General features: G+C 41.0%; 1 protein-coding gene across 1 annotated transcript in view; it reads left to right on the top strand.

The window, feature by feature from the left end:
• The window catches only part of LOC123980703 (beta-1,3-galactosyltransferase 1-like), a 112,370-nt gene that overhangs the window by 44,694 nt on the left and 42,081 nt on the right, over positions 1-25,595 (top strand). The window contains exon 2 of the mRNA XM_046065223.1: positions 7,981-8,036. The gene's annotated coding sequence lies outside the window, so the exon portion shown is untranslated. The remainder of the gene's footprint in view (positions 1-7,980; positions 8,037-25,595) is intronic.

Raw genomic sequence — 25,595 nt, forward strand, 5'->3', positions numbered from 1 at the left:
ACTGTACGCCAAAACCAACAGACACAGAAGCAGTTTCTTCCCACAAGCCATCACTCTGATGAACAGCTGATTTCTGACTCACAGTGTCAGGAACAACTCCTGTGCAATAACCCAGTAACTCTGTCTCTAATCAGCACCTGTTTACTGGTTTCCACTTATTATTTATTTATTCACCATTCTCTATTTCAGTGCTGTTCATTCTGTCATATTGTATATACTGTACACCAATACACCTACCTCAGGTCATAAGGTCATAGGTCTTGTTTATTTTTTCCAGCATCCTTTGCACTATGCTCCATCACACTGTGTACATGTATGCATGTATGTGTATGTGTACCTGTATATCATATCCACCATAATGAGAATAATAGTTTACTCTTGCATCCTTTGCACTCTGATCACTGCACTATTTGTCAATATGTCTAAATTGTTTTGTTCATAGTGTTTATATTAGTGTTGTCTATACTGTAGTTTGTGTTTGTGTGATTTTATTATTATTTTATTATTGTGTTATGGTATTTTTGTATAAGTAAGCACATCATGAGCAATGTACAATCCTGAGTCAAATTCCTCATATGTGTACACATACCTGGCAATAAAGCTGATTCTGATTCTGATGTTTTTCTTGAGCGCCTAGCTCCTCCTTCCTTTGGATTTGTCTAACTACTGGTATTTTTTGTGATATTTCTCTGGTCATTCTTTGTCGGCAGTGTTAACAATATGCACTAATCTGTTTCATGCCTTGCCTGGCTTTAAGATACCACCAATGTCTGTTACCTCATTTATTCACCAAGTCTGCGTATATCCATCCATCAATAATGCGACTGATTTGACTGATTTGTGACAAAATCACAATATTTATATTTCTGAAAACTCCTAATTGGGTCTAATTTGGTTGTTGGGAGGGAGCCTTTCACCACCATACCACCATGCAGTGCTTTAATAATGTACACTGATCAGCCCAGATTTAAAGAGGGGAACATAATTTGTTTGCTCCTTCATGTGTCACATGCAATATGTCAGACTCCACTGATCTTGTGGAGAACAAACCTCAGGAAAAGAGGCATCGCACAGCTGCACCCACCTTTCGAAATTACACGGATGCCCCTAGGTAGAATTACAATTATAACTCAAATCAAGTGGCCATATTTGTTTTTTTTTCCAGCATAGACTAGTTAATCATCCTGTTGCATGGGTAGAGGGTTGAGGGTACTTACCTGCTGAAAGGAAATGTATGTAGCACAATGAAGATGACACTCCATGCTGTAGAATGCCTGGAGAGCGTCTCACTCATTATACATGATCATTATGAACTGAGAGGTTACGGAGGCGATCCAGGGAGATGTGACCTATTTCTCCCTCCTGAGTGCAGCTGCTGTCTTGGCGCTGAAGGCAGAAGGAGGAAGGAGAGAAATAGGAGGAGGACATACTGTTGTTCGATACACAGGAAATGTAATGTAATTTTCTTGATTTACTATGCATCAACAGACTAAAGAGGGGTGTCTTTACCCTCCACTGGATATAAGATGTAAATGTGAGCATAAAGCGGATGTTTTATGAATGTCGATGGATGTTGAGCATGTCTTCATCTGGTTCGTCCCTTGTGTAAATCTCTATTCCATAACATTATTCAGGCAGGAATATAAGGAGAAGAAGAGAAAAATGTTCCTCCAACCTTACATTTTTCATCTCTCTGGCCAGCCTACAGTGCAGGACTGTTTTTAACAACTTAACATGAGTCACTAATTGACACTACTTGGACTAGGCTTTGAGAAAGAATGTACACTGTCAGTCAAAAGTTTTAAAACCCTGTAATTTGGCATTTTAATTAAATGAATAAGTAACGTAATTGCTTTGAGATTTAACAGCAGTGTGGTCTTTTCTAACACTTTCCCTGTAAGACAATCTTTCATTCTTCAGAGCAAGACCAGGCCAGCTTTTCACTGTCATGGGCTGACATTTGCCTTTGATGATGACTGCTGAGAGTCTTAGAGAGACCTAAAATATTGTGTTCAAGGACGTAATTGACAGAGTCTTAGATACTAATGGGACTCTTAATTAGGGCTTTAATAATGCTCTGTGCATTGTAAAGGTCAACTAATTAAGCCTATAGTTATGTTAAAAACACCTAGATGGGCCTCGCATTCAGAGAATTATACTGTTGTGTCTGCTCCAGGTGCATAATTAGAGTAGTCAAGATCTAGGCCATTTCCAATTAGATCTGGGTCATTTCCATTAAAATAAAAAGTCACAAGCATTTCCTAATGCACCATTCATAACATAGGCTAACACAGGCACAGTCTCTTAACACTATGAATCAGGAATTTATTTTTGCCTGTTGATTGCCTGAACAAAGAGTCTTTTCAGTTCCTCTCAAAATATTACACAGACCTGAAACTCTTAGCAATTTAAAAAGGAATTACTTAACACTAAATCCACTTTTAGTAAATTACATGGTAACTTTATCTATTCATCCTGGTCCCTGTCTGTGGTGTTCATTGCAAAATAAGTTTTACTTTTTTTTCCAGAGAAAATCCAGGAATACTGTCCTTAAATCTGTAAGGAAAGATTGTGAGCTTCTTACTGAGATTAGCAGTAACTGAATTTCTACATTAGTAATACTGCTACTACTACTACCTCTATTACTTTTAATCTAGTAGTTTACAGTGTTGATCAGTGTGTTTGTGGCAATTTTGCATCCCCTTTTCTGTCATTAAGCTAGCAATTCAAACAGCTCTGACACGATGGCTTAGCCATCAGTGAAGATGGAGACTTGGGAGAGACTAAAGTCACCGTCACTGCTTTCAATTTCAGGCAGATAGAAAGACGCTTAGGACCGTTCGAGTGAACTATGATCCATTATCAGCCTGTAAAACAAGAGTTACACTACGGTTGTATAAATTCTTGATGGTCGCCAGATAGAATATATAGGTATTAAAACATCTGCCAACAGGTGAAAAACATCAGTTAGACAGCGGGAGAGATAAAGGTATACTGGCGGAACGATCTGAGAAGTATCTGTCCAAGCTAAAACAGGGTGTTAATATGCTCGTTAAGTCAAGGGGGAGTCCGGCTCATTGGTATTAAGGTGGTCGGTTGTGCTAAGAGACCTTTCCTGGTGAGTCCTTCTGGTTGCAATAATTCAAATACAGGATGACATAAAAACCAAATTCAGATTTTGTACCTGCAAGGAAGAAAGCAGGCATTTTTATAAAGTTGGCAGTAGTTAATATAAACAAAGAGTATTGCTTTGGCTTGACAAAAACCAATGTCATCTGGATATGTTAGAATGTCAATGCGACCTGAATCCAGTGAGCAGGGGAGTGACAGTGACCTTGAATTTCATATCCCATGGTACAGTGAAAGCATTGTGGGTTGATCTTAAGCTCAGGGTGTCTGCAGAGGGTGAATCACCTGCAAAACAATTGAAAGAAGCCAAAAATAAATCGAACATAATTTCCATATCTGCTGTATGCCGTCGCAGACTTTGTCAAAAACGCTAACAGCAGCTGACAGGAAGTCTTAGGGACGCCTTCAAGCTGAAAGTTAATTATCTCATTCGCCTCGGCGAGTATCTCAGGATCTGACGGTATCCGTTTCCACCTTTCAGACCACACAAAGGCACGCTTTGAATAGTGACAAGGTTAGAGGCACTGATCATAAATCAGGATGGTTGGGGTATCAATAGGACATTGAGACAAATGCCATTGGTGACAGATGTGTTGATTAGCCATTAGATTCTTACTAGAGAGAAACAGAAAACCCCAATAAAATCATTAAAGCACTTTTTTTATGTGGAAGTCATTCCTCCTAAGCCATATTATCTCATTTTGTTACTTAATTTTCTTTTGAAGGGCAGCAGTTTATAGCTCTGAATCATGTCTGTAATCACCATGTCTCCATTAAGATGGACTGAAATTGATTGGCAACTCGTTCTGAAAGGTCAGAGGAACCCTGCAGTTCTAGTGGATATGTGGATTCAGAATGACTATCAACAACCTGGAGTTATTGATAGCCCAATGTAATTTATGTTTTAAGTTAACAAAAATGTATATTACATATTTTTCAATCCTTTGGAGGCAAGATATTGAGACACCAGTCGAAACAGGCTTACATGATCAAAGTTCACTGTTTGTCTTTGAAGGTAATCAAAACCAGCGGCCTCGAGCAATATTAAAGGTACAGGAATTTTGATTTTGTAGCTAAATACCGTAGGTGTTAATTATGTTTGTGGTTTTGCTATCAACTCTAGAAGGTTGACCAATTGATTTTAGATGTTCCTATGCTGTTTCTTTGGATGCTGATGTGTGATTGTCACTAATATTTTCTTGATTTCTTTCCCTACAAATTCCACAACAAGAGAAAGATTATGTAAGGGAAATTTCAGCAAAAATGATTACAGAACAAAGCTGGAATTGCAAAAATAAATGTCATGTAGGAGACAGCGCAGCACCTCTGTCCTTGAGTTTTGTGAAGCCTAACAAGCAACACATTCTCACTCCCAATTCGACACAAATGGACGCTTGGTCAAGACCCCTTGGTGTCGCTTTTTAATGCCCTGGGTACCCCTTTATCGTTGTTTTTAAACATTTTGGGCCGAATAGACTTTCAACATCAAAGCACTTCTTAACTTTGGGAAACGTCGCAAGTTTGAAATGGCACATTGTTAACATTGTGAAACGCTGCATTATGGTATATTCTGGCCCACCGTCCACCCCAACCACCTCCTTACTTTGATTTTCTTTTAAATTATCCTATTTTATTTAAGCCCAGGTTATTTATTTTTAAAATTTATCCTACACCTACCTTTAGTATTTAAACGTGATGCTACAGGGTTTTCCCCAATGTGTTAAACTATGGCTCAAAGGGGCTCCCCAGTGCATCACAAACTGACGTCAATAGGTCATGACCATGCGTCAAATATGTGACTGTGGAAATGGGAACGAGTTGTAGCAACAGTTTTGCTAGAGTTTTTAGTCATGCCAGCCGCGTGGCTCTAGGGACAGAAAAATCAATTTGTCCAATACTCTGGTTTATGACCAAATACCTCCAGTACAACTGACATTCCCAGCAACTTTTACACTAGTATGTTTTGTCCTAATTAGCAAATGTTACCATGCTATGATGCTAAACAATGATGGTGAACATGCCTGCCAACATTTCAGCATTTACACTGAAAGCATGTTAGCGTGCTTGTGTTAGCATTTAGCTCAAAGTACCACGGTGTCTCAGAGAGCATCTTATTCCCTTCTATCTATAATAGGTGAATGACTCCTTTCACATTGCCATAAGGGAAGTTTGCCTTTTCTGTTTCTTCTCGTATGCTCTCACGGCACAAGGACTATATTCGGGGGTAAACAAGCTCATCAGTCATCACAATCTTGGAAATGATTACCACAACAGAGAAATGGAGCCTAGTTTTGTTCCCAAAGGGGAGAGAGATACAAACTCTAATGAGTGTTGGCAGCAAAAACTAAAGGTGCATTTGCTTTCCCTTCATTATTCCTCGTTGTTGAATAATTAAGACCTATTGTTATTTCTTGGCCACCCACTGTAATGATAGCAATAATTCATATTATGCTGATTAGCAAGGTGACAGGGGGGCGTAATACATTCCAAATGGCCTGATTTTTTTTCCAGCTTCAGAAACATTATGATAATCGTGAACAGGGGCATGTTTCCACAATGAGGTAAATGTATGAGAAAAAGTGTCTGATCTATACTAAGTAAGCATTGTGCCAAGGCCACCAAAGCATGTTTGTAATGCACTAATAAGTATTTCTCTGCATCTGTATAGTGAGCCAATTTGCAAGGTGATTGCTCATTAGCTGCCTCTTCAGAGTGTGTACGCTATTAAATGTGTGTGTTTGTGTGTTCAGTTGTGTTTTCTCGTCTGTGTGCACATCGTACTGCCTCTCAGAGATCCATTTTGTCGCGTGAGCGGCTTGTTAATGGAGGGCTGTGATTACTCCAGAGCTGAGCTGACAGCTCGGTATATCTAAGCTCCGATCAGGTAACTGACTTCATGCCACGGCCGAGACATGCCACTCAAGTCCGGGGGCAGGAAGTTCTTCCCAATTACCCAGCACGCACTGCTCACTGCCTGTTAGCGGGAGTGGTGAAGGGGCTCCATCCTGACCTGATGTAGTATTTCCTCTCTCCTTCTTAACCTTGATGGAAGGGAGATAGTCACATCATGATGGTCTACCTATATTTGCCTTTTTCTTTCCATCCATGTTTTTAGGCTCACAACCAGCATGGCTCTAGGGAAGGCATGTCTGTTCAACGCTTCGGTCCACTGAAATATTTAAACAACTATTATGCCGATTATTGAATTTGACGATCAAAAGAACATTGATAAGCAACAATTGTGATAGCTGATTTATCTTTTCTCAAGCAGAAAGGCCAAGCATTCCCTAGTCCCAATGTGAGGATTCGCTGCTTTTCTCAGTTTCATATAATTGTAAACTGCTTTGGTTTTTGGGGCTGTTAGTCAGAGGAAGCAAGGCATTTGTAGATTTCACCTTGAGTTCTGGGAAAGAGGCATTTTTTACTATTGACTGGGGGAAAAAAAATGTGCTGAAAAAAAAAAAAAAGATTTAATGTACAAACATAATTATTAGATGGATTGCCATGAAATTGTGCTCAGACATTCATAGTCGCCAGGGGGTGAAACCTACTGACTCTGGCGGATGACTTTTCCTTTTAGCACCACAAGCAAGAAAAATGTTTTGCGTATCTAGTGGAATATCTCAACTTCTTCAGGATGGACTGGGACAAATGTTGTACAGACATTAATGTTCCCCAGAGGGTAAATCCTAAAGACAGATCCCTGACTGTCTATCTAGCACCATCATCAAATGTCACTTTGTCCATTACTTTGGTTTACTAAATACCTTTAAATATAATCCACTTATACACTCTGGTTAGTGCTACTTTGCATGTTAATTAAACTAAACCGAAATATGGAATTTAATGATAAATAATGCATGCTAAAAAAATCAAAAAATTTCTCAGGTAATAACTGCTTCACCACAACTGCTACTGATCAAAAACAAATTTCCAACTCAGCTCGTATCTTTGTAACTGTTTAGATTTCTTTACAATGAGCATTATAGCATCACAGAGCTTACCGCAGCAGGAAGACATCCTGCTCATTACTACCAATGCTCTCATAAAACATAAAAGTCACGGTGTTGATTGCGCCAAGCCTGGTTAGACTTGTATTATCTGAGTTCAGTGCCATCTTCAAGGTAAATGAAAACCTGGAAATGTTGTGAAATGTTTTGTGTGTAGGTATAGTATCTGCCACGGAAGCTTATTATTCAAGTGAAAAACTCAATTTGATATGAGAGAATTTAATTTGACCTTTTCTGGGCGTAAGTGGGGCTTGAATGATAAGTTCTCATAAAAGAGCATACATCAATGGATCCCTCCACCTTCTCCGCCTGTTTGTTGCCATAGTTAGGAGATAGCGGCGGTGGCTGCGGCATACTGATGAGCCATCAGATGATTACACTTAAAACCTCCCTCATGGTCTGTGTCAAGTTACATTTAGGTTGAGTTGGGCCTTTCTGCAGTTTGCATGAAGGAAAGCATACGTGTATCTGCTACTTGAAAACGTAGGATGCGGATTCATTATTTAATTTTCTGACAGAATGGGTTCAACTTTTAACTGAACTAAATTAGAATTTCTTTAGTCATGTTAAAGACATGCTGTTTTGTTTTATTTCTTTTTTTACAGATTCACAATAGCATTTTAGCCTCAGTAAAAAATGTTCCTTTGAAAATTAAAATGTTTTTTTTTAGTTTGCAAAAATGACAAATGCCGGTCTTGAAAGTTTAAAGCCACAAATGCTACCTGCATCTTCACAGTATCATCTAATCTCCTATTTTCCTTTTCCAATATCCTTTCTTTCTTGAACTCTCATATCAGTTTTCCTGACCTGGCCCTGTCTGTTTTTCCTTTTTTTTTTACAGAGGTGGTATGAAGAGACGGAGCCCATATTGCTTTGGATGAGAGCCAGCTGCGTCAGGTACGGCATGCTACACTGACCTCAGCTTCCTGTCTGTTTGTCAAGTCACTGCTCAGTCAGGGATGTAGCATATTTCTGGTTTTAAAAGCCTTTCATAATAGTAGACACAGTGGTCCTGTATTTTACAGAGTTTTCTTTTGAGAACTGAAACAGAATCCTTGACTAAAAGTTATCGTTGCCTCCGAGGTTCTTTGCTTCAATCTTGCTGTTTAGTTAAGCAGGCGCTTTAACACCCTTACATGCATGTAAGTCTCCTGGGTCCCCTTTGTCATCAAAGGGATTTACTAAATTAATTTCTGAAGAGAAAATAAGATGCATGGTGCATCCCAGTGGTTCATGTCAGTTCTTTCCTCAAGTCTTTTCTGTCGCCCACATACATTTTTACATATGAGTTCAACTAGATATGATGGTGGAGGCGGTTGTTGTCGATTTTCTGTTTCATGTCTTGAAAAAAAAGGATTCTAATAGAGGTTTTCACAACCTCTCTTCTGACCTCTCTTCTGACCTCTGTATACAGTACGCTGATGTCTGCAATGATACTGAAGCACATAAAATATTTTGTGTTTTTTGTGATAGCTTCGTATATCTTTGCATCAATCTTTTTACATGTTTATATCACACACTGTATCAATCTGACTTCTTTGTACTTCCCATAATGCGACTCAATAGCATATTCAGTCCCCTACCTGCTAAATGCCCATGTCTTTCAAGGGGTTTGAAAGCCCAAGCTGAGATAACCCTGATAACATCACTATGACATCATCTGCTTTATTTTCTCTGATTTTCCAAAGCTCCATCAGAGCCACAGAAGATGTTAGGAGCAATCATGTAGAGTACACTTCATGTGTATATCTGGCTTTGGCCTTAAAGGCGTACTCTGTGATCTTTCCTATTCTGGAAGAGGCTACTGGGCATTGAAAAAAAATCTGAATGGTGCATCTTTAAATGAGACATTAAGAATAGTCCTCATTCTGTCTGCTCTTTCTTCCCTCTGCATCTTTCCTTCTCAGCGCCTTGCCCAGTGTGTGTGTGATAGCCTGCAGAGACACAAACAGTTAGCATACATATGTCAGATGCTCCATGCAAGTTAAAGTTCAAATCTCCTTCATGTGCGTGCGTCTTTAGCGCCACAGGCAGGGACTCTGAAAAGGTCATCTCTCACACTGAGTAAATGAAGGAAATCGCCGGTTTTCTCTTCCTCTCACCATACTGTTTTTAGCCATTGCTGAGCATTAGTGACTGCTGCTTTCTCCCACTCACCTAATCACCACTCAGCATGCCAAATTAATACATGAATCATATTACTAATCTGCATATAATTTGCATTTTCTAGCCTTGAAGAGTATTTTAACATGATGTCATTTTTAATTGCAGCGGCTCTGCAGCCAGACACATTGTGTTACCAGCTGTATTATGACATTAAAAGCACTAATCACACTGAAATTCCAATTTCTAAACCCATCAACGAAGATAACTTCAAGGTGATATTACTGTATATTCAGATAGCAGTAACCTAATTGAAATGCAAGAGATTTTCACTGAGGATCGAAACCCATCTGGTTCCAGTGGATGATATTTTTGTTGTGACTCGTTTATGTGGCTACAAGTAAAGAAATCAAGCTTGTGCTTCAAAGCCACGTCTAATCACATACTACAAAGGGGGTGGCTGAAATCTCTGCAAACCCATAAGTTGCACTGTTTAACATAAATGTATAATCGAATGCATGGGCGATTCATGCCTACCGTCATAGTGAAATATTTAATGAAAAGCACTGAATGTGTTGATGGGCCCTGGGGAGGAACAGTCAGTATCTAAGAGGCAATTCAGTCGTCTTTGAACTGCTTTCCCTACCTCCCAAATCAGGACTCTGGGAGTTACTGCGAATGCAGTATGAATATGTGAAGCAGTTAGAAGGATGTCCATTTTGCAGCCCTTTGTGCAGCCTTAAAGAACTCACTTTCTTGACATTTTCAGTCAACCCTTGAGATATTTTTTCTGACAAGTCGGAGGATCTAATTTCTTTTTCTCTTGTTTGGTTACTGAAATAGAAAGACACTATGATGAATTATAGTTGATACACTGTAGTAGTTTTAGAATGAGCTCTATGACACAGATCTAGTTAACATAATTTAACTTCCTTTATAAGGCTTGTTCTCACTGGTTAAAAAACATGAGCGTCTTTGTCTAATTGTTAATTTGTGCCCTAACAAGGGCTCCATGAGTAAAGTGTTGATTTTAGAGTGTGGACTAATCTTAGCATCAGATTTATAAACTTGTTCATAACTGTACCAAACTCAAAATATTGCTTTTGATTTCATCATAATGCTGGATATCAAACTACTATAAATTTCAGTAATATATGTATTCATTGCTCACCCGGTCCAAGTATTAGTCTACCACCACAGTGACGGGCTAATTGAACTGTGCACGCTAGAGATCCGGCTGCGGGCGCTATTTGCATAACTTCATCGTAATTTATCAAAGACAGCTCAGCAGGCACTTTATCATGTCTCAAGACCAGTTTCTAAATTTTTTTCCTATGAATACATTACGCCACCAGCTCGTACATTTTCCCCTTCTGTCCTCGCACTGAGCAGTGACCCCTGAATGGAATGTTACGCAGGTTTCCCCCACGCTGTGTGTTCAGCGTACACCAACCAGCCAACCACAGTGTGATAGCGTCCTGGGTCGGGCCAATGAGTTATTTGACCACACGGTGAGATCTCAGGGAGCACAATGCTTAATACAGCCGTGAAGATGCCTCAGAGATTAACGTCTCTGCCTTGGCATGGTGGTCGATTTCCCTGATCAATTACGGTTGAATCATTGTGGGTCATTAGTAACATAAACCTTGAATGCCAGCCTCAGGGGGGAAATCCATTTTGGTGCAGTGGGAGGTGAGGAGCTTGATGAGTAGGAAAGGATGTATGTGTGCATCCCTTAGACTGGATGAACTTTTGATTGTTAATGAAAATAGTCCTTTATTCCCAAAGATAGAAGAGTTTATCGTATTTTACCAATGAAACATTCCTTATTTCTTATCCTTATTGCAAACTATCTCAACGATGGCAGTGTCTGCGGTTACATCGCAGGAGCTGTTCTTGAACTGCTGGCAGTTTACAGACTGAAAGACAAGCAGCACACACACACAGACACACAGATGGACTGCACAATTTCAAAGCAATGATAAAACTATTAAGCCTTTATTGCATGGTTGACTCTCTCTCTGACTGGCATTGCTTGGCGTTATTCCATTTCGAAGGGTCTATTTGTGATTATGGCATAGGAACAACAATGAAGCCTGTTAAAGTGTCTTTAGATCAATGGAGCGAGTCTTTTATAAGCTTTCCAAACATCACTGCAGGAAAGGGCAATCTGAGAAGATTATACTCCTCAGATTAAATGAAACTGTGTCGAGGTTTCAATTGGCGAGCAGCATGGACCTCCCTTTTCGAACAATAACATCTCACCACTTTGAAAACAGAAGTCAGAGGACTGTGGATGCACATCACAGGTTTTCGTTAGCCATGTGCGAGTTGATTTATGATGTGCTCCTGGGTTTGAATAAGTGCTCTGTAGGATGAAAAGGTGATTAATTTAAGCCCAGGTTATTTGTCTTGGCTGAAAAGACAATCACACCATCCTCCCCACAAGACCTCACCTGCTACGCTCTCTCTACTGATGTACTAAATTTCAAAAAATATCTGAGATCTACCAGGCTGAAGATTGCGCTGGGGTCAGGTAGTTAATGCAAATTAGGGTTTAATTTGACTTGTTGATGGGTGGAGGCTACTGTGTAAGGACAGCTCTAATAGCGTTAGCTAAGCTGCCAGTCACCCCGTGTAACCTCACAGTACGTTCACTGCATTAATACATTCCCATCAGTAGCCCAGTGTCATTAAGGACATAAGGCAAACAGGTCAGAACCCATCTAGACATTAAAGTCTGATTATATGCTGTTATACTTGCATATGTCCTTGCATATGTCCCTCGACTCTCCAGGGACATATGCAAGGATCCTGTTCGTGAACTTCAGCTCGGCGTTCAACACCATCATTACGGACATCCTCAGCACCAAACTCACCCAGCTCACTGTGCCAGCCTCCACATGTCAGTGGATCACAGACTTCCTGACTGACAGGAGTCAGCAGGTGAGGCTGGAGAACATCACATCCAGGACCCGGACTATCAGCACTGGCGCCCCCCAGCGGTGTGTGCTCTCCCCACTGCTCTTCTCCCTCTACACCAACGACTGCACCTCAGGAGACCCATCTGTCAAACTCCTGAAGTCATCGGCCTCATCCTGGACAGTGATGAGTCAGCTGGCTCTCTGGTGCGGTCAGAACAACCTGGAGCTTAACACGCTCAAAACTGTGGAGATGACCGTGGACTTCAGGAGGAGCCCCCCCACTCTGCCCTCCATCACCATCCTCAACAGCCCTGTGTCTGCTGTGGAATCCTTCAGGTTTCTGGGTTCCACTATATCCCAGGACCTGAAGTGGGAGCCCAACACTGACACCATCGTAAAGAAGGCCCAGCAGAGGATGTACTTCCTGCGTCAGCTCAGGAAGCTCAACCTGCCTAAGGAGCTGCTGATCCACTTCTACACAGCCATCATCCAGTCTGTTCTCTGCACCTCCATCACTGTCTGGTTTGGATCTGCCACCAAAAAGGACAGGAGCAGACTACAGTCAGGACTGCAGAAAAAATCATCGGTGCCAACCTGCCCTCCATTCAGGACTCCAGAGTCAGGAAACGGGCAGGAAACATCACTGCAGATCCATCTCACCCGGACACAACCTGTTCCAGCTCCTCCCCTCTGGTAGGCGCTACAGAGCTCTGTACACCAAAACCAACAGACACAGAAGCAGTTTCTTCCCACAAGCCATCACTCTGATGAACAGCTGATTTCTGGGTCAGGGTGTCAGGAACAATTCCTGTGCAATAACCCAGTAACTCTGTCTCTAATCAGCACCTGTTTACTGGTTACCACTTATTTATTTATTCACCATTCTCTATTTCAGTGCTGTTCATTCTGTCATATTGTATATACTGTATACCAATACACCTACCTCAGGTCATAAGGTCATAGGTCTTGTTTATTTTTTCCAGCATCCTTTGCACTATGCTCCATCACACTGTGTACATGTGTACATGTATGTGTATCTGTATATCATATCCACCTTCAACATGTACATAATGAGAATAATAGTTTACTCTTGCATCCTTTGCACTCTGATCACTGCACTATTTGTCAATATGTCTATATTGTTTTGTTGTTTGTGTGTATGTTTATGTATGTATTTTATTATTGTGTTATGGTATTTTTGTATAAGTAAGCACATCGTGAGCAATGTACAATCCTGAGTCGAATTCCTCATATGTGTACACAAACCTGGCAATAGAGCGGATGGGTCAATCATGGCATATTTCTTTTTGTCTTTTGGATAATATTACGTTAAATGTTAAGTCTTAACGTCTTAATTTATATGAACTGCTTTTACAAGTCTTTGATCACTTTGAACAGGAAAATAAGTTTCGTCTTAGTTGTAAATCATTCAAATGACATTTAGTTTTGGCAGCCATCAGCTGTCATTGTTGTCATGCCCAGCCTGCTAAACTCTCATTCTCAATCATACTACTCAGATGAGAGGAGGGGCCAATTTATTGTTTTGTTTGTATTCCACATGAAGCTAGTTAGGCTAGCTTCCACTTTCCACTCTCTTTCATGGGTCCATGGGAGTCATGGAGTGACACAGGGAGTGCTCATATCACAGATGGGACTGAGTTATGGGTGATAGCGTCCCATCCAAGCTGGTTAACTGGCTGTTGGAATTGAAATTAAATTCAAACTTCCCACGCATTGTCAGTTGGGACCAAAAAGTCACACCCTCCGGAGAACACTAAGGTGTTACTGTGGAGAAATAAAACTTAAATTTCTTCTTTTTTGAAATTACAATTTGATCCAAAAAAAAAACCTACAAGGTTTACTTAAGGTGGATGTAGTTTGGTGTCATTTATTCTGAATTCTTGTTTCTAGATATGTGGTAAAGCTGCATATTTGTCCAGCTTGTTGTGTTCTGTGGAGGTGGAGGCAAAGCTTATATTTTTTAGTTAATGTGAAACACATTGTTGACACAAGAAAGTCAGAAGATGACACTATCTGTGGCTGCGATGCACAGGCATTCTTCTGTCTTACTTTCTAAGACATGATTTCCAAAGATTCTCTGTGGATTATCAAAATAACATCACTGAAATATTCACTCATGTAAACAGAAGGGTTATATAATCGGCAATATTTGTGGACATTATCTCTGTTTTATCCAGGCAGCTTTTTCCTCCATGTTAAATTCCACTCTTCTCACTGTGAGCAGGTTAAACAAGCCTTCCTTACAAATATCAATGAGAAAAATCAATAAGTCTGCATTCAACTGTGTGGAGGTGGTAATTACCTAACTCACAGGTTGTATTGCTGTAACCTTTAACCTTTTACCACAAAACTGTGAAGTGAGCTGGATGAGCCTTGATTCCCCTAGCGGTCAAACCATAGTCACTTCCTGTTTGCAAGGTTAAAATCTGTGAAAGAAGCTGCATATAGTGTTTACAGCGGCCTGTGAACCTGGCACATTGCAGCCTTGTATAGAGCAGTGCAGTGTTTTGTTTTTTGTCGAGTGGTAATGCATATCCACTTGAGCGGAGAGCTCTGCCAGTCCTTGCCAGTCAGAGCATCTCTTGATAAATGAAGGTTTCATTTAAAGTGAAGGTCGCGCACTGCTTTTGTTTTGAAATCACTGGAGTGAATCCCCCCTCTCTGTGTTGTATTTCACTTTGCTGCTAATTTAAAGTTTTTGGCTGACACATCCTTGTGAGGAGTCCATAAGCAGTCAGTCACCAGAATGAGCTGTGTGTAGTTTTAACTGCTTCTGCTTTGTTGAAACATCAAAGTTTTGCTCAAACACAGTTCAACCTACACCACACCAAATAGAATACAATAAAACGGAGGTTGTGTTTGTTTGTTTTCTCCCTCAACTTCTGGGCCTCAATGCATCAGTATGCTTCAATGAACTGCTTTTTGACTGGTCGAACAGCGTTGAAGCCCCTTCTACACACACCTCTCCAACAATTATCTGAAACCAACAATCCCACAAGCATGCCCACTTCACACAGCAGTTTGCCAGATGTGTGTAGGTGAGAAAGAATGCAGGATTTAAACTCTCTGAAGTTCTCTTTTTTAGTCTTTACACAACTAATTCTGTCACATATTTCAATGATTATTGTGTCTTGCCCCTCTCGAAGACGGCAGGGTTTTCACCACGCCTTTGACAGGGTATCTGGACATCTCAAAAAGACTTGAAAAGTGGTGAATTAAGTTTTCTCAAAGGCCTTGGAAGATATTAAAATGTGTTACATCTAATTTACAATAGTCCTATTTTCTCTTGCCTGCCATAAGCAGTAATGTTAGCTATTAAATGTTGTTGCAGGCTGTCAAGAGACATTATACTCTTAAGGTGGGATTGTTTCAACAGTAGTTGATATAATAATAAATATGTATTTACCTCATACTTTAATATTTTTGCTTGGTATGACTATGAAGTAGGTATTAAATTGCAATATATTTGGTGTTAAAAAGGTCTTAAAAATCTTGAATTTAACTTGGTGTACCCTGCAGAAACACTCAAGTGTGACAGTTTAGATCAGCTATAAACATATGTTCCTTGTTTTCAAGCATTACCCAGTGATGTTGGTCCCATTCTACACTGATTGGTCCAACACTTTGGTCCAATACCTCAAGAACGGCTTGCCAGATTACCATTAAATCAGTTATTGATTGTCTTGGTCATCATTATACAACATTGTTGTATTTGGGTTTGAAATGTGGTGTTCAACTGAGAACAAAAACATGGAGAAAATGGTCACGCTGATGGGGTTGTTCTATTGTCACTTTGTCGTTAATGAATAACCATCTGAATGGTTCATCGTGGAGTCTGGTGTTCGTCTTCCATTCTCTTTCTGATTGCAATTGACTGGACTGTGAGGAAGACAACAGACGACAGCCCCAGGGGAATCCAGTGGACTTTGTTTTCCCAACTTGAAGATCTAGACTTTGCTGATGACTTTGCTGTTCTCTCCTCAAAGCATATCCATCTGCAGGAGGAAATTGACAGACTGAACAAATTTGCCAAACAGACAGGCTTGAACATCAGTGCCTCAAACCCAAGTGATTAATGCCCTCCAGATGCACCAATCACAGTGAATGGGGACAATCTTGATCTTTACCTACCTTGGAAGTCTTTTCAGCAAAGTCAGGGCAGCACAAAGGACATAAGAGCTAGGTTTAGGAAGACTCACAGTGCTTTTGCAAAATAAAACCTGTGCTGCTGTTTGGCTCAGAATGCTGGTGTGTGACAACTCGTGACATAAGGAAGATCGATGCCTTCCACAATGGATGCCACATCTTCTGGCCAGAGAAGATCAACAAAACCGCACATACAAGATGCAACAGTTTAGTGCTGATGTTCAAAAGTTGCCGAATCAAATGGGTAGAATGCCCTAGGATCGAATCCCAAAGGCTGCACTAGGACTGGCTCCATCAGGGAAAAGGTAGCAATGATGGCCCAAAACAACTTGGCAGCGAACTGTGACAGCTGAGCATCTAACATGGGGCGAGGCCCAGCATGTAGCACAAGACAAGTTCAGATAGTGGCAGATTGTCGAAGCCTTGGGAACCTTGTTGAACATAAAGCCTCCCAGTGGTTTATGCACATGAGGAGGATGATTAATGATGTTTGAGGTTGACTATTGATGACAAGGCATCAAGGTGAAAGTGCTTGAAAATGAATGTGTTGTTCCAAAGAGAGACGTGCAGGCGCAGCCAATGCATTTCTCATTCTATGCTCCTCTTGCGTGTTAAATCCCCTTTACCTACTTCTGGTTTGACCATTTACCCCATGCTTCTCTCTTACATTCCCTCCACTTTCCATTTCCTGGAGATGTTTTCACACAGCACAGCACACTATCTTGCACAGCGGTGTTTGATGTTAGAAATGAGTCAGGGTGTGTGGACTTTGAGGCTTTCTCCTTGCCCAAATCTTTTAGTCTTTTGTGTATTCAATGAGCGATTGCATACTCTTAACCATGCATGACTTTGATAAAGCTAAACTCTGTGTAGATGAATAGGCCCTCCCTACACACACTGACAGCACACTTCATAAGGGGGCTTTTATGCACTGCAATGCTTTTACTTCAATGTGGGGGCTTGGACTTTGGCACAATAGTGTTTTGATGCCGCATAAAATTAGAACTAGGTTCAAAAGGCAGAATTTTCCATGGCCATTTATCACATCTGCTTTCATCAAGTAGGCCATTTTTCATTTTCCTCCCATTTTTTTAAAGAGAGAGTGGAAGATGTTGAAAAAATGAAGAGAATGGCAAAGAAAGAAAAAGTGCAGGATAAATAGTAGATTGAGTGTGTGTGTTTGTGTCCTCATCCACACATCTGTGAGTTTCAGTTTCGCCGCTCTGTCTCTGTAAACATGTTGACATTCACTTTTACATTTCGGAACATTTCTGTTTTGCTGCTTCAACTGAAGTGGAAAAGACAGCCTAAACTTTCAAAGTTCTGCCCAAAACTATTTCTCTGGACGTAAGCATTCTGCCACACATGCTTACTCCCTACTCCTGTCTGTGGGAGTGCAGGCTTTGTAGCCATCTCTGGTGGCTCAAAGTGGGTTGCATAGCATACTAAGTACTTTGTGTCGGTGGTATGTTATGTAAAAGTAATTCTAGGGCTAATTTCAGTTACAAGGGGCAATGCTGTGACACAGCTGTGGGCTGTGGTAGGCATGTGCTTGCACGCTTGCTAGTTGAAGTGACACTTTTTTATTTATTTGCAATGCAAACTGAAAACAGATCCACACAAGAAAGGAGGAAAAACGAGCAGGTTGATCAAGCTGATTGATGATTACACTGATCATTCTTTATAAATTGGTTGTTTTGCTATAAAATGTAAGAAAACAAAGACAAATGCCCACCACAATATCCCAGAGCCCAATGTGCCATTTTCAAGTCCCTATTCCGTTTGTTCAACCAACAATATAAAAGCCTAAAACATTATATTCATAATAATATACAGCAGCAACATGTAAAGCATCAAAACCTCACATTTGAGCAGTTGAAACCAGGGCACACTTTCTATTTTTGCTTAAAACATGTTTTAAACAATTAGTCAAATAGGGCTGGAACGATATGCTTATCTCCCAATTCGATTGGACGCCGACCCGATATGTATTGCGATACTCCACGCATTATGATTCAATATTGCAAATTGTTGTTGATTCATTTTCAGACGATCAACTAATCGTTTTAACTCTTGTTAAATGATTGCAAAATGTTTTTACTAATGACCTGGTTCAGTAAGAAACTAGTAGCAAGTCAAATCGAGCAGTTTGTGGCTGAAAATCATAACACTTGACAACAATTAAGAGCTGACTCAGGCCCCATATATGGATGACAGGTTTTGTGAATGTGAACCTGGGCAAAATTTTTGCAAATAATAGTAAGCAGAACTTGGTCCAACTTTGCAAACCAAATGCCTCACAAGAACATTAAAAATACTGGATGATTCTGAAAAACCCATATTACATAAAATCACAATGTCTTTTTACTTCCAACATTTAAAAAAATACATTACCTGTGAATGGCAACTACAGTTGAGGTTACTGTAAATCATGGTCATGGCAAATAACGCTATCAAAACAACTTTTATTGTCACATATACAATTATACACATTACAACGCATGCAAAATTACTTCCATGCATTTAACCCATCCTAATTAGGAGCAGTGGGCAGCCACTGTGCAGCGCCCAGGGAACAACGCCAGACATGTTATTAATGATGGGGAAACCACCTACCACACACTGCTTTCCACTGCATACTACGCACATTGTGTTCATGCACTACTGTACATATCTCACATTATGCACTACTGTTCACTCAATATAATGTTCATGCTGTTACAGCACTTCCACACTGTTTACATACTGTTGCTATTGCCACTACTGTTAAGTACTTCTGATACTGCAATTATTTAAGTATAGATACATATAAGGTATAAGTTGTACTAGGCACATTATAATGCTCCAGTCACACCGTGCTCACTTCACCTTACAGTAATAGATGAGCTATTTTTCGTCTAGTGTCAGTAACACTGTTGTGATGCATGGTGTCTTGGCTTGTAAGGTGAATTTTAGTGACTTTAGTGACTTTTAGCACTTTGGCCCGTGAGAAATGGCATTTTGTTTATTTGTTTACTTGGTATGTGGATGAATGACAATAAACAAACATGAACTTGAACTTGAAATCCACACAAACACAGGGAGAAAGTATGCTTGGTTAGCGTTAGGGTTACTAACCAACGCTAATCAGATGCAGGTCTATGATGTAACGCAGCTGAAAACAAGACCAACAGAATCAGCTTTATAAGCCAAATATGGTTGGACACACAATTTGCCTCTGGTTTCCATCGTCAGTAACATACAGTATATCTATAAAATACAGGTCAAGCTGTCGTTGTAAACTGTGTGTGCGAGGTTACAGCAGTGCAACGGTGCATGGGAGTGCAAAGGAATCAATATTGTATAGAAAATGTAATAACTTAATGTATGTGCATACAGTGGATTGTTAAAATGCTGGTAGATAAAAGCTTGTCTTATAATATAAATTGCAATATATATGATTTGTAAATGTAATGGGATGTATGAATAACAGATAATATACTGAGCTGAGATGTTGGGCCAGTGTCAGCACAGTGTATTCTGTCATTTATAAAGAGTCCATTAATCAGTTATGCTGGACCGCTGTTGGGTTGAGCCATTGTGGCTGTGTGGGATAGTACAGTATAACTAGCACTTGATAGATGGATAGGTGCCTAATTCACCCGAGAATAAAATTCACTTCCCCTGCACAACAGCTCAACCTGTTATTGCCTAAGAGCACAGAACATATCATTCATAAAAACAAGGTGTCCTCCTCCTCTGTAGGAATGTGTTTCAGAAAGGCAGGTATTTATTTTGTGTTTGTGGGCAGGCAGAAAAGAGAGGAGTTCAAGGACTCAACAAGGGCTCAGGTCCCCGGGAGCACCCCCCACCCACAGAGACGATGATGACTCTCCTCCCACCCCCACACACCCGCCTACCTATCTCCTTCACGTCCTCCATTTTGACACTGAGCAACGAGGCTCGCACTGACCTTGCAGCGACTTGCAAATGTGCACCTAGCCTCTCACAGCTAGAGGAGGAGAAAGGCCTGCAGCTGACAGACCAACACCGGGACATGCACGAACACACACAGACACAGCCTCGCATGCACATCTAGTCATGTGCTAACGCGCGCACACACACACACACACAAAAAGAGTACATCTGCAGAGGGACGGCGTTTTTCGGTCCCCTATCTCCCAACGGGGGCTCCCTATCATCACAAGGTCCAGCAGTCAACATAACCCCTAGACAGCTCTGCCATTCAGCTCTCCCTCCCCTCTTCCTCTCCCTCCCCGCCCATCACACCTTCAGCATAATAAGTGTCTGCAGCAGTCACACCATGGCACTGTGTGACCCGCTCAGTCGTCAGCAGCGTAACCTCCACCCCTGCTCCCGGGCAAGACCAATTTATAATCTGCCTTCGACGCTGCCTTCCAGTCGTCTGTGATGCTCTGTTGTTTTATTCTGACCCCTGGCCCTCCAATGAAGGGCATTATGAAAGAGATTACACAGCCAAACAGCTTGGCTCAGACCCCACTCTCATTACTCACAGCTTGTCGAGGAAGACAGGGGAGGAGGGGAGCAAGAGATGTGTTGGACTGTTTGATCGCTCTGTAAACTGAACGTCTATGTTCTTGCTGGGCGAAGAGGTTTGTCTTTCAAGGGACACCTGAAAATGTGCAGTGCTGTGGGGGCTCCCGTCGCGAAGGCGGCTGTAATTGAAGTGGAAATGACAAAAGGGACTCTGGAGCCCCAGCTGCCAGGAAGGACTGAGAGCCCAGAGAGGAGTTAGAGGAGCCTGCCTGCAGAGGAGGAGGAAGGTGACTCAGCGAGGGAGAGTCTTTCTCACCTTGCCATGCTCATTCACCTTAGCATTACACAGTGAAAGCATGAGGAGCACACTAAAGGCAGCAAGTATAGAGAGAGAGCAAAACCTCATTTAGTCATGATATGTCACACCTTTACAGATCAAGAAGGGACTGAAAGATGCAGATTAGCTTAATGACTACACAGTGTTCTTGAGTCAGAAAGCTATGTAAGTTTGGTCTTTTCAAACCTTTTTTGGGAACCGACTGGCTGAGTGAAAAGTACATGTTGCTCAAGGCTGGAAACAAGGCTGCCTCTGTGAAACTGTTGACATTTTAGAAATACAAGGTTTCCACCTGACAGGGTGCACAAAAGAGAGCGCCCTTGTACATGTTGGCAGATTTTATTTTAGGAGCCTTTTCAGTTTAGCAGCTTCCATGTGTGTACACACACACAGACAGGATGGAAAAATAATTATAACAGTCATCAGCAAAGTGTCAAATCGTCTCTGTTGGTAAATCTGATAGGTGTAAGCTGAGTCAACATATTTCCATAAAGGGTGGTGTGCTGCTAACTGACAGTTAGCTTTGTGCCACTTCCAAAAGCAGCAGGTGATTTTCAATGTGGATATGATGCCGAAGAACTATTTACAAACTTCATCCTTTATATGGTTTTTCACTATTCTGGCATTCAGCTTTGATAAATCCACCAGGAGAAAGAGTGATGTTATACATCTAGAGCAATCAAGAGAGGCTGAATTGTTCAAAGTAGTGCATTTCTGCGCGCGTGTGTGTAGGTGTGTGGGGTGATGTGTGCTGGCAGCATAACTGGCAGCAGGTGGGTGTGTGCAGTACAGTAACAATGCAGAATCAGTTTAAGGAAATGGCCAGCACCAGGTTTCACCTTTTTTTAATTCTGCTTGCTGTAATACAGGGTTGCTCTCCTACCCTGTGGCAGGCAGATGCTTCAGTGATCCAGACTCCTTTCCCGCAGTATGTTACAATGGGACTTTCCCCTGGCTTCAAGCTCAAGGACAGAGCTCGGTGTCTATGGTGAAAGCCTACAGGAGAGGGGTGTTGGCGTCCCTACCTCTTGCACATGTCAGGTTCAGCTCCGAGGTGTTATATAATACTCTGTATCTGTATCAAACATGCATCTGTCCTGTTTTAGATTATGCGGCAGGAATATGGTTTCATAAAAGGGCAATTTGTTTTTGTGAGTTCATAAATATGCATTAGTTTGGGCATTTTTAATGGAGATGTGGGGTGGGCCTCCTGTGAGATCAGATGGAAGGCCAGTATGTTGAGCTTGTGTAGTAGGATGCTAGGTTAACCAACCAATAGGGTAGACTATTTTATTGAGATAGTAGTATAGTACTATTACTATAGTAGTAGAATATATTTTGGGGGATTCTTCTATTGCAAGTGACTGAATGGGTGTCTGTAATATCTGAATTCTTACAAGAAATAGATCTCCAAAAAGGAGGAGAAGACAGCAAGCAATCCTTCCGCACCTCTGTTTCAGGAAAAACCAAAGATGTATGTGGCAGTGTGCTTCTATAGTGGCCGTCTGTTATATATTTTATAATTGTGTCCTTATTTCAATGCATTTCTCAGTGCATTTGTTTGTTTCCAGTTTACATGTCAACCACCAAACTGCCTGTATAAAGTCTGAAAGTCCAAACCATCCAAAAAGTGCTTTCACACCAGAAACGAACCGAACCACGGTTCAGTTTGATCCGGACCGAGACTACCTCTTTTCGTCTGACCAGGTTTTGTCTGAAACTGAAAAGTCCGAAAGTCCAGACCAAACGAGGTAGGCTCATGTGCTGAAGCATGAAAGTAGATTTTGTTTAGTTAGAGTTATGTTATTATCTATATTATGCTTATACTTGTGAGGCTGTGTGTGCATCTCCTGGGACATTATATGTCAGCTGTTCATGTTTATATGAGGTTGGTATATTGTGCTGTTAGATGCTGGTGGACATACATATGGGAATGTTTGTTTGTAATGTGTGCTTTGTTGTTGATTAATGGGTCATGTAAATGACCAGATGTGTAAATAAAACGATACATTCATTCTGTTCTCCCTCCTTCTCGCAATATATATTTATTCACTCACTCTCCTCCATCCTCCCTTTAATTGGATGAAGCGAATGTAATGACACACTATTCCACAAGAGAAATAAAGGGGGTCTCCAAACAAGCAGCTGCTTCGTTCCAGGGCGATTTAATGCCACGCCGAAACTGATAACACTTATGGAATGTCTACAGCAGACAGGGAAGATGAATAGGTTTCCTGGTAAACTGTGGCTGTGCGTGTGTGATGCGTATCTGGACAGCGGCTGTCTGGAAGGGATGCTGCCAGTTACTGACTGGACCTGTGTGGAGACGTGATACCAATCAGAAGAGTCTGGGAGGGAGGAGGATGAAGAAGCATGTTTACCTTCCCGCTGATCAAATGCTATAAATGTTTTCACGATGAGCCTCAAAAGTACAGTTAGTCCAAAATGAATTTTCTAAGAGTATAAATCAGCTTATTTCAGAGCTATAAACTCATTAAATCATTGCTAAGAAAAGCTATTAACTACTTAAGCATAATTACCACCCGCTCAATTATTATTTCTCCATAATGGAACGCTAAAAAATCCTCTAACACATCTCTGAACTCAGACAACCGCCTACAGCAGTGTAAACATGTTTAAATCTGTGTTATGAACAAATCTGCCGAAAGGCTTTTGGTAAAGATATTTGCACAAAAATAATTTGGAAAACATTCAACCTACCTACATATTAGAATCTTCTGATGTAAGTGATTAAAAAGAGTCTCTAAATATAAGCGCATTTAAAATGTAATTAAAAATTTAATATGGAAATGTGAAAAGATATTCAGCAATAGTTCATGTCACTCCACCTATAAGCCCCCTTCATCTAAGAAGGTTATTGTGCATGAAATGAGAGGAGGGAGTAAAACAAGCCTGGGTGAATAGAACAGAAGATTATCTGCCATACAGTGTAAAGACCTGCCTTCCTACGCCTGTGTAATTAACGCTGGCTGTGCAGGACACACTTTGTGGTCGTGTAACGTATAGTGCTTTACACGTAGGGTCATGAGAGAGACACCGATGAGGATGTGGAAAGTAATTAATTTTTCTCTGAGGCAGAAAGCTCGCTCTCACAGAACCACCCATCATTTTTGATGCATGCGTGATTGCATGCCTTTTCTTTCACCTCTGTGTTAGATAATTAACTCCCACATGCAGATTAGTTTATAAAGTGCATCCACATAGGTGTTTTCACTTATTTTGTCTGATTAGTCCTCTCTTCTGGGCTGTGTGGGCATGCACCAGTAGCATTAACGATGGCTCTGTTCTGTTCATGTGCCCCAGTACGCCATGGCAGTGAGCCAGCGTTCATGTCAGGACCCTGAAACTGAAGCAGCTAAATGGAATTCGGCTGTCATTCATTTTATTATTTACGGGAAATGCCTGTTGATTGACATCTCCCTCACCTGACAAAGCTGATTTCTATTTGTGTAAATTAACCTCCTCCAAAGCAGTGGTCTAATCAGCAGGAATACGCGAAATCACCTGTAACATCATGTTCTCCGTTTGTCAGACTAATCTGAAATTTAATGAAAATTCTAAATATTTAATGGGCTCTGACAAAAGTACAATAAAATCAAAATGTTTGACCTTTAAAGATCTTAAAGTCCCGCTGAAATCACCTGTACATGGTCAAAAATAATGTGTTTTTTCTTTAGAAAACAAATGGAAGTATAAGAAATGCTCCTCTTCCTCTCAGCTGCTGGAGGGGCATGTTTGTGTCTGTGTTTGATTGACAGCTGAGACAAAGAGAGACAAAGTAAGCAAACTTGCGCTGCAGCTCATAAGCCTTGGACAGACAGCCTTTTGTTAGCAGTGGTTTTAAAGAGTGAGCACCACACCAGCATCTAACTGGACCAAAGTGACATTTGCAAGTACGTTTACATGCTGTGTGCTTCAGCTGAGCAGCTCATTAGCTATCTATGCTGCAAACTGACATTACCAGTGCACTCTTCCCCCGTGAATGTTTGTTTGGTCGCTCATTTAACGAGCTAAGCTGCAGGGCTAGACGTGCGTTCATGTTTGTAAGTTAGATAAAAAGGAGACTACCAGGGACGTTAATGTGCTTGTTGTTTAGAGATTGTGGCTCTTCTGTAGCAGGCTGCTGTCTGGCTGTTTTCACACCAAATCAGGCGTTGTGGCGATTAGCGGAGAGTTGTGCGGCGGTTTGGAAGTGTCCCTACATGGCTCATTTGTGTGACGTGTGTGTTGTTTGTAGCACAAGTAGAAATACTAGCCAGAAATCCCAACTTCAAGAGTTCCATTCAAATCAATAGGAGGACTGTTTCCATTGTTTTCACCTGATTTTGTTTTGATACAACCTTAGTCAGTAAGACCATCCACCTGTGAGAGAATCCTGCAGTTTCTATTTTATGCTAATATTGTTTT

The sequence above is a fragment of the Micropterus dolomieu genome, linkage group LG01 (assembly GCF_021292245.1).
Source record: "Micropterus dolomieu isolate WLL.071019.BEF.003 ecotype Adirondacks linkage group LG01, ASM2129224v1, whole genome shotgun sequence".
Classification (NCBI taxonomy): domain Eukaryota; kingdom Metazoa; phylum Chordata; class Actinopteri; order Centrarchiformes; family Centrarchidae; genus Micropterus; species Micropterus dolomieu.